Source organism: Gavia stellata, chromosome 10, assembly GCF_030936135.1.
Source record: "Gavia stellata isolate bGavSte3 chromosome 10, bGavSte3.hap2, whole genome shotgun sequence".
NCBI classification, from domain to species: Eukaryota; Metazoa; Chordata; class Aves; order Gaviiformes; family Gaviidae; genus Gavia; species Gavia stellata.
In genome coordinates this window covers 11566606-11588150 of record NC_082603.1, presented here as the reverse complement: position 1 = coordinate 11588150, position 21545 = coordinate 11566606, and the positions used below count along the sequence as shown (strand labels likewise).

The 21545-nt window shown below is 37.2% G+C and overlaps 1 long non-coding RNA gene across 1 annotated transcript in view; it reads left to right on the top strand.

Moving 5' to 3' along the window:
- The first annotated feature begins 17007 nt into the window (after positions 1–17007).
- Positions 17008–21545, top strand: part of LOC132317631 (uncharacterized) — a 63354-nt gene continuing 58816 nt past the window's right edge. The window contains exon 1 of the long non-coding RNA XR_009484125.1: positions 17008–17260. This is a non-coding gene — a long non-coding RNA (uncharacterized LOC132317631). The remainder of the gene's footprint in view (positions 17261–21545) is intronic.

The following is a 21545-nucleotide window of genomic DNA, read 5'->3' as shown; positions in this document are numbered from 1 at the left end:
AGCATGTTTGACCTAATCTCCTGGAGCACAGGATTAAGTGTCTTGCATGATTATTTTACAAAATACCTATTTCTTAAATGAATTTTTGAAATAGGGCAGAAAAGTGACCAGATTCACTAACAAGAATTCTGATTCAAGCATTTTTTTAGCCAACTGGTTCAGCAGGGGATGGTGTCCCCTTTCAGAGTGCAGAGGGTCAAGCTGGTTACTAACATCTTCATAGCAGAAATTAGACCTTCCTTCTTGTTATCCAATAGAAGTTTTGACAATGGATCTACAGTCAGTTTCACCTACTGGACCCTTCTGGGGTGGGACACCACATCCTAGAGTCTGTAATTTCCTGTTCCTCATTAAAGCTTCACAGAAAATGGTTCCTTCATCTTGTGACCCTAGAAGTTTTCATGTTTTTAAAAATATTCCATTCCAGTAATCCTTTTCAAGATGCAACCAAGACAATGGAGAAGGTGACCATTTCTTTCTGAAAATCCAGAGAGCTAGGGCACTTGCCTGACATGAAGGAAACCAACATTTCCTGGAATGAACCACGTTCAACAAGACCTGGCATGCAACTTTCTTCATCATAAGCAATTGTTCTGACCACCAAACTGTGTTCTTAATTAGTTTTGTCCATTTGGATACAAAGGTCTTTTCCAATACAATCTCCATCAAAACTGTTATACTACCATGAGAAGTTTTAATGTCAAGTTATTGGTATTTTTCAGTAACAAGTATTTCTGCTGAACTTGATTTTTCAAACGAGAATATGAAGTTTAAAGCCCCTTGGAAAGTTACAGATACAGAAAGCAGTGTTATTAAAGTGATAAATAAATCATCACCTGTATAGGCAAAGATGATACTCTGACAGAGTAGATCTTTCAGATGCAAGAGAGCTGTCCAGACACAGGAAGGACTTTGAAAGCAGCAGAATTTTATTTCTTCCCAGCTGCACTGTTAAGCAATCAAGGCTTCAGACCTATTAAGGCCTAATTTCAACTCAAGGAAGAGCTGAACTTCAATTGCTACCACCTACCTTTAATTTCTTTTTTTTCCCCCAGCTCCCTTTCACTTGAAATCTTCTTTTTCTTTCTTAGAATGAATGCTTTTTCCTGCTTATGTTTTCCCTCTCCTTCCTGGAGTCATGACTGTCTGCTTTCATCTTCAATATAGTCAATTCCTAGTCTATACCTAAGACTTTGACTACAATGTATTTTTTTAATGGAAATAAACAAACCTGCCTGCTTTTTCGCTTCTCCGTGCTTCTGATACCTCCTCTTATCCTGCCCAATTCCTTCTTCCTCTTTTCTTAGCTTATTCTCTAGTTTTATATCCTGCAAAATTAATTTGCTATATCATGTATACCTTTATTCCTTATTATCTTTCTCTCTTTACCTTTATTTTCATACGCTGTCTTCAATGTCCAAATTTTTTTTAGATTGCAAAGCTGTAAGGATTATTTTTTTTTCCAAAATAATACTTTCATTCCTTAGCACTACAATGAAGCAAAATATGTTTGGTTGGTTGAAATTAGCAAAGATCCTCCCACCTTCTGAATGGTGGATACCAACTTGAATCATACAATCTTTTCTCTCTGAAGCCGAGTGCTAAATTCCTGAAGCACATTTAGAACTTGTATCTTTAGTTTTGCCACAGATATATTACATCAGTCTGTTTTCTGGTTTCTTACTTGATGTGAAACGTCCTGTATACTGAACATTCGTAATTTTAACCTACTGCAGTCTGACTTGAAACTTTTCTTTTTGATGATTTTTACATCTGTTCACTGCAATATAACCTGTACCACTGCAAGGGACAGAAATCATCATCGTCACATTTTTTTTATTTCATATATTTTCTATGTGAAGTAGAAATTATAACCATGTGTAAGAAGCCATTGTTGGTATAAGGAGGCAGTTTTAGCAAAAACAATGGTTTTTCCATTGCTATGTTACCCACTGAAGCTCAAACATTGTCTGGCAACTATCCTCAAGGGCAATTGTCTGGCCAACTTAGCAGTGGGCCCCCTGCCATCCTAACAGATGGGCACCAAGTGTAAGTAGCCATAAGACCATATAAGTACATTTAGTGTGAAACTTGGGGCATAATTCCCAGCCTTGATCACCATATGGCTTTTCCATACTGAGTTTGTGATAAATGGGATGTGCAGGGCTAACCTAACTTTGAACATGAACAGCATTAAGGAAAATAGTAATGAGAATAGCTCCCACCATGTGATAAGCAGGGGCTGTTTGGAATTAGCAGGAGCAGTAGAAGAGTAGGACTATTATACACCAACATCTTCCCCACACTTTTATTTATCTTGATCCACTAAGCTTTCCATGACAAACTCAACTTCTGAAAAACAAGTAATTTGGCTCCTTCACTCCCTCCATACTCCTTCACAGGGAAAGAAAATGCAAAATTATGAAAGCCAGTGCCTTCAAAAAAAAAACCTTGAATTGATTCACTTAGTCTTGTAATTGAACTGAATCTACATTTCACAGTAACTTCAATATTGAGTTCTGCAGGACAGTTTTACAAGAGAGGCTCAGGATTTCAAAGAATCATTTACCATACACGTATTAATGCTTTTACTCTGTATTCTTATTGGATATGGAAAGCATTTCACATCCCCTCAGCACACATTGTTTCAGAAAACTGCCATATCTGATCGAATGCTCAAGGAAAAAGGAACCTATGAGTATGTTTGTGGCCACCATCTTTACTCTAAGTAATTCCAAGTAGTACATGCCTCAGTGCCTGTGGATTTTACTTATTGCAGCAAACTTTGTTTGAGTTTGTTAACAGAAAGGACTGAAAACAAACAGTAAATACCGAAACAGGGATTTAGTTCCAGGAATGTGAATGTTTTAAAAATTCATACATTGTACGTATTTTAGATGGTGCTTCTGAGTTTTAGTTATTGTCAACAAAAGATGCTGTTTGTGACCTTTGAAGAGTGAAAATCTAATTTTATCAAGTCTTGAGAAAAGTATGAGAACGCTGATGAAACATTCATCTAGATTTAAGAGTTTAAGTGATAGGAAATCATATGAAAAATAATTTATCCGGTTGTGTTCTTGCCTTTTCTCTATATAATACTTTAGGGTGGAGTTCATGGTTGATTTACACCAATCTAAAACCACGATAGCAAAAGGAAAAGTCCCACCTCTTCCATCCCCAGCTACTTGTTTCTACTGGAAAGGGCAATGCTGCCTTTCAGTGAGGCATGATTTGAGCAGTTTAAGGTATTTACGAAACCATTGTCTTAGATAAAAAAAGAGGGAGGCTTAATCTGGTATACATTAATACAGATTTTGCTGGAAACAGTTACAGCTGTGCAGCTGAAGTTCTAACACAATATATCTCTTTAAGTTCAGTTCCTAGATCTGAAAGAGCAACACCTTTCATGAATACTCATTTGAATTTACTTGCTTTCCAACAGTATTCAAATAATCAACTCTGCTGGCATGAACACTTGCAGAAAGCAAGTGCTTTTCTGGAAGCACAATTTAAATCTGGCCCTCCAAGAATTTCAGTTGAAACATTTATCTAATTAGGAAGAGAGATAACTGACAGACAGTATTTCATCAGAATCCCGATGCAAGCATAATAGAGAATCAAACACAGCCACGCTTTTGGTTGACATATATGAACCCTTTCTGAATGAACTTCCTACTACCTGAAGAAAGAAGAGTTAATTTAGGGCCTATTTATGTACTGGTTACTTAGGCTACCAATAACTTTTTTCATATATGGTTACATGTGGTTAGAGCTCATTATGTTAATTTCCTCTTAAGAAGATTGGATCTTTTAATTTTCTTTTTAACTATTAACATATAAAGTCTGAAGCTGAATCAGGTTACATTTCAAAAATCAGAGAATTAACTAGACAACATTAAATTGTATATTTTTGCACACTTATGCATCAACAGGAGTCTTCAAATGCTTAATCAATAGTTGAACAGATGAGAGAGACAAACCAAACACACCAATAGAACATGTTCTAGTCAGTGTCAGAGTATAATTAATAATGTAAAATCCCCTTGGAAATACAGAATCTACCACAAGTATTAGGAAATCATATTCACAACAGAGAGAATGTCTTTGTGCTCCAATTGTGGCTCTGTTGAGAAATGAGTCTAAAAGTTGCACAGCTTCCTCTTCATTATCTTTCAGAAACTTCCAGGTCTGATTCACTCAGTTTACCTGAAAAATATTTTTCTCAGTTGTCAGCCCTGCAAGACTGACTTTAAATGTGAGAGTCAAAGCATGGGCTCCTTCTGATGAGTACAACTATAAATGCTGCACTGAAAATCACAGTTGGAATCACCATTACTTCTCTTTCATGATACAAATTACTCCATAATTTGTCCATCATGAAGACTTAAATATGCCAAATTCATAACACAGAAAGAAAAAAGAAAAAGGACTTGAGTAAGGTGCAACTAGACATGAGTGAAGTAAAAATAAACAGCAAGAAATGCTCTAATAGACCTTTATCATCCTACAAAAGCAGAAATACTGTAGTGATAAAACTGAAGTTATGAAAGTTAACTCTTCTTGTTATGAAGAGAGATACGTTTTTACAACATAACTATAACTCAACTAAGCGAGTGCAGAACTCACTACCTACAAGTGATTAGACAAACCAAGCATTTCATTTGTCTAATGGCTCAGATATTTGTCTGGACAATGAAATTAAAGAGAGTCTTTACAATAAGAGAAAGGTGCTCATCAGCGCCCTACTTCATGCCATAAATCACAAGCTTGGGTGAGGCCAGGGCTGTGGATAAATTTCCCCAGTGGACAGCTGACTTGCAGAAGAAGTTTCTGACGTCGGTAATTATAAAAGCAGTGAAAGCAGCATGCTCGTCAGCTACATTTACAGGGTTTCAGTTTCTTCACATTCTCCGCTTAGTTGAGGTGTGCAGCTTCACCACCAGCACAGGTTGTGATACACAGGCAACCCAGGAGGGACACAGTCCTCCATCTGCACCCTGTTGGGCATCTGCAAACCAGCACAGCGCACAGGCAGCTGTCCAACACCCACATCGCCTCAGGGGTCCAAATCAGAATAAAACTTACAAACCTACTACAGAAGTAAGTTATAATGTATTGTGTGCATCTTGAAAAGAAATAAATGCTATTTTGCAACAGGTACATTCAGAATATTAGCCACATTTTCAGAATTAAGAAGCAACCAACCCTTTCAGAGAAAGTAATACATCTTTGATGGAAATTGCATTGCATTCAAAACTATTAGAAACACATTTACAAGTTGTGGTCATTGTAAAACTCTCAAATATGCCTTATTTCTGCTCATGTTTGCTGGTGTGGTTTCAATCCTTGTCAGCCAAAACAGAAATGCGTGGTGATTTAAGCTTTCAACTGCTGGGACCCAGTCAATGGCCCAGCTAACACTGACTCTGGCTACTGAGTTTGCTCTTACTCACGTCACAGCTGTACCAAGGGGCTCCTGAGCACTCCTTGCTTGACCCCTGACGTAGCTGGGAGCTGCAGAGTGGCGGGGCCTACAGAGGCTGTGCTTGCCCAGCTGACGGCAGTGCTGGGCCCAGGGCTCTCCCTCCCTTGGCTGCCCCTCTCCCGGCACCAGCAGTTCGCAGCAGCATAGCATCCCCAAGGCATGCCAACGCCCAAAACGCTGTAGGTTGCTGCTACTGCTCCTCATAGGTCCTCTGACACAAAACACAATTCAACCCTCATCAGTCTTTGCGAGCCCAAAACAGATTCATAATGGAAAGAATAGGGGGATTCTGGCTTTTGTTTATTTGCTTGTTTTACACCATTCATCTCAAGTCATGGCTTTATGTAAAGTACTGAATAACCTGATGTCCATAGTAATTTAAAACAGGAATGAAACTTTCTAAAGCCCTTTTGGAAAATTAATTTAAGAAAAAATATTTCCTTATTGGTTACCTTATAATAAATTGGCAATATTTTAAAATGTGTCCAGATTTTTCTCTAATAACTCTTGCTATAAAGTGTTAACATTAAAGATACTGAACTCAGAAATGAATTCAGTAGAAGCAAGTTTTTTTAAATTATGTTTCCATTTCAATTCTTCTTCTTCCCAAAATATTTTATTTTCTGAAGTATTGATCATTTGTTCAAAATTGCAAACTGGACAGTGTAGTGCCCCTTTCAGATTCCACTTTTATAATCCACAGAATCTTTGTGTTTCATCTTTTGTTAGACCCTAAAGTTCTCTGATGGATGCACATTATTTTCTAGTGATTGCCACCACATGAAAAGGGTGTTAATCCTCTGCTAATTAACAACTTGTTGAGGTCAACGGGGGTCAGCACTTCACATTTTTGGATTTAGTGAATTTTTGGTTCATTGGAACTTCTTGTTCTCATCAGTTCAGCTATTCCATCATTTTTTTCTTGGTGTATTTTGTTCCATGTCAGTGATAGCATCCTCTTGCACTTTTAGCCCGCTAAGAAGATACTAAAAGCTTTGGTTTGACATGGGATTCAGTTTGCTTGTATTTTTTGAGTAGCCATACTACCTATTCTACAACTACTTTGATTACAAAGCCTATTGCTTCATGCAGTTTAGGTGTTTTGTCTAGTCAGGAAATGGAGTTTCCACTGCTTTTGATAGTCATACTATGTGTTTCATTGCATATAGCATTCCTCAATAAAATATAATACAGTACTTCCACAAAATCGTTAATAGATTATAAAAGATATAAAAAATTTTCCTATTGGTAGCAAAAAAAATTGAAGGAGGTCTTCCCACTTGTATTTATTCAGTAAGTAAGATTTATTTATCTAAGTATTTCTTCATTACCTTATTAATCTGAAAACCAGCTTAATTAGCTCCAGACAATTTTAATTTCTTTCACCATTACCTTCACTGCGTGCAATGGCTTACATAGCTGAAATTCTATTAATCAGATTTCAAGAACAGATTTGTTTCTCTTTTCACCTGATACCAAGAATTAAAAAATGGTAACTTTCTTTAGGGAAATGATACATGCCAAAAACATTTTTATCTAAGCAACATTAACAAGAGCCACCTTATTTTTTTCATAGTGTGTCTGTGAATCGTGCTTGTTTTCTAAATGACCATGTAACAACCTTTCAGAGTATTGGTGAAATATAACTACGCTGCCCTATCTGTGTATTTTCTTAAAAAGGTTCTGCAATTTGAAGAGTAGATAGCAAGACAGTAGATGTTTTGTTTTGCATTCAGTTCCCACAAACTGGAAAAGGTGCATGAGAAAAGACATCATAGAAACAGATTAATAAAACTTGATGGGGTTGGGAGAAAACATGAATGAAGAAAAAAAAATGGAAGAGCATCAAAACCGTCCATATCCATGTAGTAATTAAGAAACATGTCTAGCCTTAGTAATCTTGCTAGTGAGTTCCACAATTTTATCACACATTGTGTGAAAAAGCACTTCCTTCCTAACAAAAGAATTTGATTTTTATATCTTCAGATTAGGTTGAAGACCTCTCTCATCCCTTGTCAGAGAGATAAGGAACACAGGCATTCCCAGTCTCCCTCCTCTACAAGCTTCAGTACTTTGCATTTTTTTTCCCCTCATGACTCATTGTAATTCTTCTGCTTTCTTAAATAATTAATACAAATCTTTGCAGTCTCCTCCACCCAAACCCCCTGCATTTACTTGACTGTTTTCATCACTATTTGAACACCTACATTTCTAAAATACCATAAGAAGGATGAGGAAATTCTCTTTGGAAACAGTTTCTTAGCCTAGCTTAAAATTAAAAGAAACTGCTTAGAAAGAAAAAAAAAAAGAGCACAGCCCTGTGGCTGTCACTCATAATTATAATTCCTTCAAAAATTCTTCAGAAAAATACAAAGACATCTAAAACTGAAGTGCAGGCTTAGCCACACGCCTGTGTAGACACTGTGACTAATTACATGTTATGTAAACAGTATCTCACAGACAGCACTGTACAGATGATAGACCATTAAGACAGTTTACCAAAGGAAGTGAGTGATCTTACCCCTTTGAATCTTGATTAAAGGAAAAAAAATAAATGTATAAATTCCTTTGTTTAAAATTATTTTGTTATCTGAAGCTCAGTAAAATCTTAGCACAACAGAGGTGATTCATGATGCAGGATATGCCTATTTTTTTGACAAACGAAATACCTCCAGGGTGCTGAAGTTCTGCGGCTCTTACTCAGCCATTTGAATGACGGGAAGATGAAGGTTTCCCTGAGGTACCTTTACATCGTTACTGAGCGCACACCTTCAGCTCCTGTTACAACAAGGCACTGATTATCTCCATAATTATTTTGGAATGGTTATTTTGACTGTTGAGAAGCAGCAACTTCTGAGCTTCCATTTATGCAGATATATGTTAAAATGAAAACAGCTGAAGAACGAACACTTGTCAGTCTTTTCTCTTTTTTTCTCTTTCCGGAACTTTATTAAAGAATTTCCCCTTTTTATTAAATTATTAACTTCACTTTTTATTCGTTCTGCTATTCATTTGTAGTAATAGATTTTCATGCAGATAAACTAGTAATTCACTTGAAAGCAATTTCTTTACTTAGCCTATTAAACAAGTAAGGAATTTCAATGTAAATATAGGCATTAAAACAGTGCTATAATTTCAGCATTTGAAGAAGTTTCATTACTTGAGGAATTGAAGTATTTAGATAAAGTTAAATTAGGCCACAAGAAAATACATTTTTTTAAAAAGACGATGACCTAAATGGTGAATTGTGACAGCAGCCAAGTAAATAACTTAACAAGAAAAAGCTTTGCAGAATATTGATTTAATGCATCACTTAAGCAACAGAATATCTCAAACCCGCATTATCCATGCTCTATTTCCCTGTACCTTGGACAGTTTATCTATTCACCTCTCTCAAAGGAACAAGCACATATTTCTACATGAATTGTTTGTCTATGATGTACAGTTTTTAACAGTATGATAAAATTCATCTTCAGTATAATTCTACTTTTGAGGAATATACTAGTTTATAGAAATTTTAGCATACTGGAATTAAAAAGCTACAGAAATTTAACCAAGATATTGTATACATTAATTATCATCTTTACTCTGTGAAAACACGCCACTGCAAAATAAGGATTTTCACTACATCAAAGGACTGTAAACTGCATTTCAATTTCATTGCACAGAGTTTCTAAAAAAGCATTAAAAGAATGCCAAAAATCTGATAAAAATTACACTGATTTTAAATTATGGCTTGAAATATTACATTCAGAACAAAGACTGTAAAGGTAGTGCTGTCTCACAGAAGGAGGGACAAAAAGCAGGAAAAAGTACTCATTTTCATTTTTGTATTTTTAAGAAACAAGTGAAAGAACCTGTTTTTTTATAACAATCTATTTTATTACCCAAAGTAAAATCTGGTGCTGTAGAGATTATTTCAGCCAAAATTAGCCTTTATCACTGTTATGCCATTTAAAATGCATGAATCACAGCTTTATGGCTAGAGAGGCATCCGACCTGAATTCTCCGATTTCCTCTCTGTGGCTACGGAGCTGGAGCTACTGCTGCCCAACTCCATGTCACCCAGCTCCCACGTCAGGTTCTGCACGTAGACAGGACTGTTTTCACAGCATACGCTCAAATAGTTCTATCAAAGTCCTACATGAATGATGAAAATTATGAATGAGTTCCTTACCTACATGCCTGTCCCAAGGAAGCACTTAAACCGCCTTTTGTCCAGTGGTTTTGGTTTTCCCTGATTAAGCACTCATTTTTATGGAAAATGGGCTAAGAAGATAGTCTTACTCAGCAGGTGCTACAGGAATTGCACAGGGTAACAGAAGCCCAAAGGAAACTATGATTTTCATCGCATTTTGCAAAAACATGAATGGTCAGAACATTGTCCCTGGAACAGGGTTTGAATCACTACTTATTCATAACATCTTCAGTAATTTCCATCACTGTTACCTAGTTCCAAAGATATCTCACCAGACACCAGCAAAGAATATGGAGGTAAAGTCAGTACTAACAAAATGAACCACAGCTAAACTCCTTTTTAGCAACACCCATTTCACCAGGTGAAAAACTGTTTCAAATTTTCAGGTCTCTTCTCAGTCTTAGAGGAGGTGGCCACAAGGTCTTACTGATTTTCCTCTATGCTGTGGTAAAGAGCTCCCAAGCTATTTGTAGTCTATCCTTTGTGATATCTGCAAACCAGATTTAAGGCATTACAGAAGTTACCTCCTGACCAGTTTTATTTATCTTTTACAGCTAAAGGATGCTCTAAGAGCATCGTTGGAGCCTATTTGACCACCCTTAGTGATCTCTCCAGCTGAGCAAGGCAGGGAATAAGATTCATCTGTTCACCTCATGTTGATTTGTCATTTGACATCTGTGTCAGAGCAACACCCTGTAAGAGCAGACGCTTTGATGCCACTGCAGCTTTCTCTCTGTCAGAACTAGAGCTGGGTGGACTATTTACTGTGAATAATTTATTCAGCAGATTTCACTCTTTCTTCAGTTTGAGAGTTCTCTACACATACATGTCCTAATTAAAAGAGATAATTGGCTTAATACTCAAGTACTTCATTCTTACTTGTTCCCTTTGTCCAGAGGTGTACTAAATAAAGGCAAGGGTGAAATCCTGGTGCCCCTTAAAGACACTGAAACCCACTCTCCTCCTTGATTTCACTAAGGTCAGGATCTCAGTCAAGGTCCCTCAAGAAAGAAACCTCCGGATTGTGATATGCCACAAATGAGATCCATAATTAAACAGTGGGAAGGAACAAAAGAAACAGAGTGAGGGATGCAGTAATAGGATATTTAGATACCATCATGATGGTTCCATAAAAAAACAAACCAAAACACAACACAATAGAGATTATTTAAAGCAGGTGGACATTTAGAAGGACTCAGGGTAGGATTTTATTCCCCCTACAAGGATCAAACATGTGAACATACTTTGGCAACTGCAATTATCTGAACAAGTGCAGTTTGCATTGACTTCCCCCCCTCTGCCCCCCCACTTTACTCCCCTCTGCCTACACCTTGTTCTTTAAGCAAGATCAAAACCCTCTTGTTAAAGGAATTCCTTGGTCTTTAGTGTATAAGAAATTCATTAATCAATATAGAATATATAATACAATATATAATTAAAGATAAAATGTCATTACTAGAGTAGCAGTTCTCTTCATCTGTAATAATCTATTTCTGAAAGCATCTCTACCCTGCATGCACCTAGCAAGGATCAGTGCCTGAAGGCAGTATTGAACTATATTCTCTGAAATGTCTAGTATTTTGCTAGCAATTTCAAACTCCTCTGTTCTTCAACATTCAGTCACTAAACTATGCTGCTTAAATTATTAAACCCTTTTAATTTAAATTTTCATAAGCTACCAGAGGAAAAAATGCACATCCTTAAAGTAACAGGTCTGGCCTCTTGCAAGGAAATCTATGGTATTAGTATTGCTTTTATGCAGCATTAACTTCCCTTAAGAAAAGAACAACATAAATTATTTCATTACGGAATAAAATGTGGAGGGCAGATGGTTGAAAAAAAAAAAAATCAAATCCTTTTGAAACTATCTTGGTTTAGGACCACCCAAAACTGGAACAGAATTGGGCAAACTACCTACTATCTTAATCCCTAAAAGACTGAGATATCAGACAAGAATAATGAATCAAAAAATGGGAGCTCTCTTTAGATCAAAATTATTGAAAAAGAAGAAAAATCACCTCCAAGATTTAGTATATTGGTCCCCAAACAATACATTACTTTGAAAAAAGTTGTAATATATTTCAACTTTAATATATCTTTTACTGAAAAAGAAATTGCAACTGGTAATTACTTGTTTCCTTGCGATGCTCTAATCTCACCAATAATACTGCACTTCTGTTGCAGACAGCGCTGTAGGGGTGGGACAACAGAGGGAATGTTCCGTTTAATTTGTTACATATAGTGTGAAATACTTAAACATTCATCTATTTCCTCTGTGAAAAGAGAGATGATTTATCCCAGGGAATGATATATTCAATAAAAAATTTTCAAAATTAGACCACATATGACTTTTATATCAAAAGACTGCTATACATTTGAAACATGAACTGCTAAATACTATCGTTCTTCACTAAATACTGGATTGCACACAATTTTGATACATTTCAGATTTTGAAACCAATAGAATACCTTACAGTAGAAGGAAATTAGAATATAAAGTGCCAGTTGCCGAATTCTATAAGGAAATGACAGTTTGATAGATAATTTATAAAATATATATGTTTATATATTATTATGGGTTAGTTGGGGATGAAAGAAATTACCTGAAACCAGAAAAAGTTACATAACCTTGTAAGAGTAGTCTGACGGAAAAGACCTGTTATGGACAGCAAGTCAGACTGCCCCTACAAAGTCCTACTTTTTTTGTGTGTGTGAAAATTGGGCCAGCTGAGTTTCAGGCCTGTGTATTTTAGGGAAAATAAATTGTTTATACTGAAAGGAGTTATGGAAACAAGTGATGAAAGAAAAGGGATAAAAACGGAAGGCTTCAACAAAAATTGACAAAATCACCCAGAAAAAAAAAAATCATTTAAAAGAAATCACCAGACTTTCTGCAATATATAGATGTGATACAAAAATTCAAATATCTTTCATTTCAATAGTATAAGGGATTTTATCTATTTTAAACTTGAAGTATACCAGCTTAAAAGCATGGTTGGTTCTAGCTTTGTTGATCAAATCTTTCTAGACATCACAATTCTATGGTACTCTAAACACACACAAGCTTTAAAACATTTCTATCACTCAATTTCATCTGAACAACATTGCAATTACCAACCCACTGTTTACATAACATTCTGTTTTATTTAGAAATTTTCTCCTACAAATATGGTTGTTAACAGATTATTTTAATTTTCACTTGTGTAAATCTTGTAAAAATTTTAGAATCCTGGATATTTTCCTAATGTTATCAGTTCATCTGAATGAGATGTTAATGAGAACTGAATTCCTCACACCAACAGTCCTGTAACCAAAATCAGGTTTATAAATGTGAAACAACCAATAGCTCAAAGCATGCATTAATTTCAGTACATACAGGTCAAGAACCTACTGAATCTGAGCTGGTTTTTGTAGTGGTTAAATTGCAGCCAGATTTTCTAAGCTATCCACCAAAACTTGACCCTAAACAGAAAGAAGGCCTGCGGAGAGAACAGGAATAAGTTCTTCTGACTTTCTCTGGTAATGGGATACCAGCTTCCTCTCTGCCTCCTGAAAATCTTCCCAGTATCTCATGTGGTTTCATTCACTTTATCTACATAAATAGCTAGGGGAGACAGAGGAATGAGAAAAGACTCGTCTGGGAAAAAAAAAAACCAACCACAAACAAAACCAAAACATAAACCCAAAAAACTCCCACAAAATCAGTTATGATATTAACAGCTTTACTGGTGATTTTTCTTTATGTAAATGGTAGACACTGCAACCTGGCCAGGTGGTTCACGTACAGCACAGATGACTTGGTCAGACAGCATTTCAGCAAGTTTCACCCCTCCTGGTGCAGGAAATGAGAACAAACCTTCCTTCACAGCCCTCCTGTACCAAATGCATTTTAAAATCTCTTCTTGTTAGCTTAGGGCTGTTCTTCAGTAGGGTATAAAACCATTTCCAGAATATATGCACACACTGCCAGTGATGTGCATGTTTCCAGGCTCCAGTAATTCCTCTCCGTGAAATGGCTTTTGGGTGCCCTTTGTCCACTTGCCTGCCCTCAAAGATTTTCAATGACTTTGCTTCTTCTCTGCCTTTTTCCAGCTTCTCCAGCCCCCAGTGGTGGGCAATGTGAGATCTACATCATACACACAATAGAATTGCGTTTGATTTTCTAAGGAAACAGTTAAAATATTTTCAGAAGTATCCATTTATATAATAGAACATATCAATATGCAAACTGCATAAGTGCTTTTATTCTAAGCATTTCTGAAAGAAATTTATCTGACTTTATTTTTGCCTTTCTAAATGTATCACACATTACTAAAAAGAAGCCAAGGGGCAAATCTCCTCCTCCCCCCAAATAACCACTGGGCTTAGATTTACACAAGAAAAAATCACTAGCTGTTCTGTAAAGTTGTTTGGGAATGCACCCCATACGAGAGGATCAAGGCCATCCTACTTTTTCCCCCTCACACCATATGCTCTCCAATAATTCCAAAGAATGAAAAAGACCTGTTTTAGTGACTACCATTTCTAACTTACTTCAGTCGTCTCTTTTCTTTCCTAGAGCTCCTGGCCAGGGGACTGTGAAAATTCTTAGGAACAGGACCTCTATTAGGCAGGAGTTAAGTGTCTTTACCAATCTTTGCTAGATCAGGGAAAAAAAGCCCAAAACCCAAAAAACCCTAACCTAAAACCAGAAATAGAAGTCCATTCTGTCAATGGCTGGAGTCACAGAGAAGCACATAGCAGTAACAGTACAGTCTCTAGACTCTGACAGCCCTGTTCGTACAGCAACATCTTGTCTCATGTCTTAAGTGTCATCACAATGACAGAATTTGCAAAGTAATGTTATTTTCCACACCGTGGTAATTTTATGATGCTCTCATTCTTTGTCTCTTACAGTTATGAATTCTTCTCTAGTAACCAATTATGAAAAAAGCAGCAGTTTATTATTCAAGGAGAGTGAACATGATGTAGCTTAAGTGTTAATTTTGATTTCTTTGCAATGGAGATGATATGGAAAATAAGATCTCCATTGAAATACATAAATACACATAAAGATGCATGTACTTCTCTCTCTCTGCAGACAACAGTGATGTTAAGTATTAATTTGATCTCTAAAACACTATAGAAGTCACAAAAATGTCCGCTTGTATCACCTAAGTCTTTGATTCATAGCTCAAGCAGTGCAAGTAAACAATCATTGCTCCAGACTCCCTAAATTTCCCTGAAATTCACTCATTATTTGTTTGAGGAAAGAGCTAAACAATACTAAATGAATTCAGATGTTTATTCCCTCCCTTTTAATAGCTTTTCAGCATTTTAAAATCAGAAACTGACATCCATGAAAAAGATGTATTTGAGACTAGAGCATGTACTGGTCTTAAAACCAGAGTTTACTGCTCTCTGGAGTAAGGTTTCTTTTACCCGTATTTCTTCCCACTTTAATTGAATTAAACAACAACAAAAAAAGTAACCAAAATTATGAAGACCACCAGCACTGCAAAAAAAAAAAAAAATGTCTCCCAGGGTTTTCAGTTCTCCCCTCAGTGTTCTGGAGTCCAGATGTGGAGAGCCCAGTGGAGCTGAAAACATTTTTGGAGGGAGGAGAGAAAGTTTTGATGCTACTGCTGTAGCCTTATTTTATCCAAATCAGACAATTACCTTTCTTCATGAAGATTAAAAAAACCAAACGCCACCTTTTATATATTATTACCAAACATTTTTTTAAGTGAGCTTGCTAAAGAAAAATAAATGCTCTGCATCTTCTTAGCACTTAGAAGCAAAGAAAGCCTTACAAGGCCACCTTCTTAACTTGGAGTAGAGCATGTAGTATATTCATCTTCTTTGAAATCCTGTTAGTCAGATACGTAAGTACATTTTTAAACTATATATTTTTCCTGCTCATATATTGAGCAAACACATATTGATTTGCTGCAGCGATACCAGGTCACAGGCTATGGAGGAAGGTTCCAGTATCTTATGCAGCTACACCTGGAATATGGTGTTCAGCTAAGCGATGACAAGGGTGGTCAGTGAGGTGATGATAAAAGTCTATAAATAGCTTAAGAGGGTGAACTCCAAAGAGGAAGAAGCATTGTTTTAAGGTGGTCTGAACAAGCTTGACTGGTAGAAACAAAAAGATGGCCGGACACCCAGAGCCAGGCATAAGCTACTGAATAGGAGCTTGTACATAGTACAAATGCCAGCAGTGCAGTCTGTCTGTGCTTGGCCTTGTGTACACCACAGACGTGTAATGAATTTACTATTCCAGCATAATTATTCTGGTAAATTTCCAAGTATAGTTAAGCCCTTCAACTGCTAAATTAGGCCCTAAGTTCAACAGTCCACCAACAGGAACCACATGTTCAGGGTATTTAGAGTTACACTAGACAAAGCCCTGGAAACACAGAAGAGGAAATAAACCTACCCAGAGAGGAGGACGGACACAAACCCTGACAAATCTGTCATACCTCTACTTGGGATTTGGGAAAGGTCTTTTTAATAAGGGTTAATTGGAGAAGTATGTCGCACATGACTGAGTACCGTTTCAAATTACTGCTCACGCTGGCATAACTACATCAGGCAAATGACAGAACACCAAAACAGGGAATAGTCAATCTTCGTCCCTCTTATTTAATCTTTATAGTTTCATTATTCTCAAAATTACAAATACCAGCAATTATAGATTTTATGGAATACATTTCTTCTTTCAAAATATTGTTATGACCACATCATAATATTGTCCAGAAATCCAATAGTTCTGTAAAATCTATTTTCTGTTGTCACTTGAATTCTTAGTCTAGGCTTTAGAACTGCTGGATTCATTTGTCTGGCTTATATGATGCAAAAGCTCAAGTTAGATGATCCCAATATAGCCCTTAAAAAAAAAAAATCTAGAAAAGAGAAAATAACCACACTGTAGCCAACCAGAATAGAGGTATTCCTGTAAAAATCACTGTACAGTCTGTAACACTGTATTACTCTAAAAGTCGAGTCCCTGAACCTGAAGAAAGTGACTTCAGTTTCTCTGTGTTGCCCAAGTTAACTGCAAGCATTTCCTGACACACTGAATGCAAGCAGAAAAAGGAAAAACGTCAACTTGAAAAAAGCACAGCTTCCAATCCCCACCCACCAGCTTCAGTCAAAGGGATGACTTCAGTCCCTTTCTTAACTAATCCTGCCACTGTAAAATCCTACAGTCATTCTTCCACACATAAAGGGAAAACGGACTCACTAGGAGGACCTAGACTCTTTCAGCTTGAACTGTTAACCAATGGTGGAAATGCAAGAATGCTGAAGTTGTGCCTTCGGAGCCAATAGAGTGGATTTGTGTGTCCCACATGACTGTGTTTCCCCTGTCTTTCACATGGGCAGTATTTAGTTCAATTCAGAACTGCAGATAGTATAGCGTGCAGAGCAGCAATGGGATGTCTGAGCACAAGTGGCTGACTTCCAGGCGTCTTCAGGAAGCACATTTGTACATTTCTCCTGAATTAAACTAGGATTCTGCACACTTGACATCCTCCCACCCTCCTTGTCTCTGCAGAAGGAGACAGCGACCTGCACGGCACAACAAAACAGTGAGTATGCAGTCTATTTATTTTTATTTTTACCTAGAAAAGCAAGTCTTTTAAAATTGTCAAAATGCTATGTGCACTAAATCGACGGTTACTTTTTCTTACGAGGTGTACAAGTATCTAAAGTGCCATTCAAATTCAGAAATATTTCTTGCATGCGTCAATAAAAGAAAAAAGAAAGGAAAAAAAAAAAAAAAGAGTTATCCTCCAGGGCAGTGCCTGCATGCATGCTGCATGCCACACTGCTTCCTGACATAGCCAGCACGCTGCTTTGTTCATAAAGAAAAACAAAGACAAAAAGCCCTACACATGTATGTTGTTCACTTTTATTTGTACTCTGTGTCTAATCAGGCCTGATCTGTCCCCAAGGGGAAAAAAAATAAAGGCAAACTTTAACTCTACCAGCAAGGGCAGCCCAGACTTCCCAGACATCTGACAGTTATTATAATTAGCTATGAAAGACACTGAAGACACTTTGGGGCAAATAGCTCTTACATTTGGAACAATGAAGTCGAGCAAGGTTCCCATCCCACCCCTTCCACAGGGGGAGGGGGAGACGCGAGCCAACTACAGGAGTGTTAGAAAAGGGTTATGGCTGGAGTGAAAAAAACACAACTAGTGTAATATCTGTACTCACTCAGCACGAGGAGAGGCTTTTTGATAAGCAACTTTACCTCTAGATTAGGGCTTGCATTCACTCAGATTCCTGGTGGGGTGGGAAAGGGCGTGGGGCTCTTCGCAGCATAACGTCAGGAGGTCGGGGTGGAGGGGGCAGCGGGGACGAATGGGGCAGAAAGGAGAGAATATCCATAGCAAGACACATTGCAATTGCTTCCCAGAGCTTTGCTGGCCAGATCTCCTTCAGCCCAAGTTGCTTTCTGGGCAAGATTTATGAGAGTTCTCAAACAGAAGCAACAGACAAAGCAGAGCGCCTTTTTTTTTTTTCCTTTCCTTTCTGCTTCTCCGGAAAAGAAATCGAACCCAAATGGATAACTGTATAATAAGCAGCCCTGATTTGTATTTTTGTTCTTTTTTTTCCCCACATGTTCATAAGACCTTTAATAAGATCTTTCACCCCCGCCTGCACGTTCCTTCCCACCCCCTCTCTCCTACCAAAAGTTAGATTCTGAGAACTACGATCAGAAGGGAAAAAGCAAAGACAATAGAAATCTGACTCAGTCCCGGCTGGGCTGGATCTCTAATAAAGCATGAAGTGAAAACAGTTTTTAAGTGAAAGATGAGCAGACTTCTTTTAAAAAAAAAAAATTAAGTGCAATAAGGAGAAATTGTTGAAAGACTCCAGACGCTACTAATTATGGCTTAAATAAATCTTCCTGGACAGATGTTTGCTTGCTCCCACTGTGGGGAAAGGCACATTAAAAGAAGCACTTTTTAAAAAAGGATTTGACGTGAATTTTTTACATAAGATTTTTTTTTTTTAAATACACCATTTTATTCTTTGTCTGCCCTCCTGTTATCTCCCCCTCCCCCAACCGCCGCCCACTGTGAGCTGAGACACCTGAAGGCTAGACATAATGATCAACAGAGCGCTGCGCTCGCCTGTCTGGATTCCAGCCAGATTTTTTTTCCCCTCCACAATCAAGGAGCCTGCACGCAATGCACGGCAAGCCCCTTGCTCTGCTCTGTGCAGATCAGACAGAAGTCTGAACCGTGCTGCAAAAAGATTAAAGGCAAACACAAGCCTTTCCTCCTTATGTTGGCCAGGCGCAGTTTCAACTTCATTGCGATTCGCAAAAAATACAAAGTAAGAAACTTTGTCAACATCTATGCGCATTATTGTACAAAACATGCACATAATGTGCACACACTTTCCAGCACAGTGTAACTAGGGACATCCACTGTTTCCCATTTTACAGTGCTTTCTACTCTAGCTTTACAGTTAATGCAGTATTTTATGTTAAGTTCATGCATCACTTACATAATTGCCGTGTAGCTCTCACATACTACGTAAAGATTTTGTATACGTATACAATATGCTACATAAGGGCAAATAGCTAGCATACAGAGACCTATATCTGAAGGGCAGTCAGACTGAAATACTTGAACATATTTGGGTTTTGAGAGATTAGCAAGATCTCCTAGACAGTTTTGTGGCAGTTTTAAACAAGGCAGTAGCGAAAAGCTTTGGGAGTAGGTTATCTTCAAACCGAAGAAAGGGAGCGTGGCAGGGCACTATTTTAGTTAGCTGGCCTTGCAACCCCCGGCCTTCCTGTTGCCACAGCCCAGAAAAACGCCGACTGGCCCAGTGTCGTCGTGCCAGAAAGTTGGTCTTGGGAATGCAATACTCCCCAAAATAGTTGCTCTACGTTTGGTGTGGCTATGGGTGGGGTTAGCAGAGACATCCAGGGAAAAGGGAGATTCAAAGCATTTATTCTATTTAATTTTTAAATGTGTGCTGTGCGGACCTATTTTCTAAAAGTTCTTTGGAACTGCATTGTCTTCTCGTGCAAATTATGGTATGATATACATGGTGATTAATTTTTGCTTTTCAATGTGGACTTTATGTGAAAAAGACTTAAAAGAAAATACATTTTTATACACACATGTACACTGCTTTTAATTTACTCCCTGAAAAGGCTTAAACTATATTTTAGTCACAGTAACAGGTATCTTAATAGAAAGATAGTATTTTTTTTTTTTTTAGCTTTTTTCTTTAGTATTGCTAATAAACACTATTAAAAGAGGAAGCCAGCATAGGTATCCCATAAATTTAGTCTTAAAAAAAACTTTCTTTCCAAACAGCAGCAGAGACATACAAACAAAAGGTTGCACGTAGTGGCAAAAATATCGACAGGCAAGGTAAATATTCGAGAAAAGATATTTCAGAGAAATGAAAATAATTGAGAGCTGCATTCAAATTTATATTCCTGTATATTTTTTTTTTAAACAAGGGATTTAACTTTTTTCTGAAGGAAATTTTTATATACCTTACATGAAATATACAAGCTAACTCAACACAATGGTCACATATGAGAAGTATATACTTGTAAATTAGATGTATACATATATACACAAGTCCACCAGTATTAAGTCCTAATTACCTTTCTACTTTTCCTAGCATATTATGCTTGAAAAATAAAATTTGTCACTTATGTTTCACAAATGTATTTCAATATAATGCCTGCAGCTACATATTGAACTACTGACTTTTATTTTCTTAAGGTAATGACAATAAGCAATCATATTTTTATCCTTTACCTAAACACTGAAATCCTATGCGAATCAATTCCTCTAAACTTCAGAAGCGATTTACACACTACCTTGTATTAGAAGGGATATTTCAACTGGCAACTTATATATTGTTTGTCAGTGCAAAAGTAATGACTAATCACATAAGAGCTAAGCATTAAACCTGAGCATATAAATACAGGGCCCTTTGCCTCCATGTTTAGTTCAACGCTCTCTCCTTCTCCCAGTAAGGTCTCTTGGTTTTTGTGAATGCTGGGTGGTCAGCAGCTCTGACTGAAGTAGGTAGGAGATACAAGTGCCCAGCATTTTTGCAAATATGGCATTGTCCTCCAGCTGCTGTTGTCCAGGCACCTGAGATTTGGAGCTATGTGTTTCAGCTTTTTACGCAGAGAGTTTATCTACCTAAATGTGAAAAATTCTGACCTGGGTTTTTTTGCTGACTTTAAACTTTTAAATAGTTGATGTTGAAACAAAGCAATCATGGAAGCTCATGCATATTATGAATCCATTCCTTAAAAATTTTACGTCTATTACAGCTCGTCTCTTAGCCTATGGCCTCCAATTGGTTGTGCAAACTCCATGATGCTACTCGCACAAACTTGAAGTCTTAATTTCTTTTTTTAAACTCTCCTTACCCCTCTTCCCCCAATGCTTCCTCTGCTGCATCTGCTTGTTCGAGCCTTTCCTAGTGCAAGTTTTAGTCATAAGAATGAAGTGCTCAGGACTACTTCCCAAACTTTCAAAAGATTTGTTGTTTCACTTACACCTTTACATAGCAGAAGTAACTTGAGAGCCTACCAGAAACATAGGCAGTCTCAATAAGGTAATGGGGTCAAATGAGCTCATGCATTACAGATAGGAAGAGAACTGCACATTGCATTTTTACAGATAAAAAGCACAGAATGTTTTAATGTAAACAGATTTCTGTTTGATATTTTGGCAAACTGTTGCAAAGACCAAACTATGGCTGAGCCAAAATGACTTTCAGCATGGTACAGTTAGACCAGATGGCCACGTGTTCTTTTCTTATTTAGATGAGACTTTTCCTTTCAATAACATCTTTCTTCCTGACCTGCTT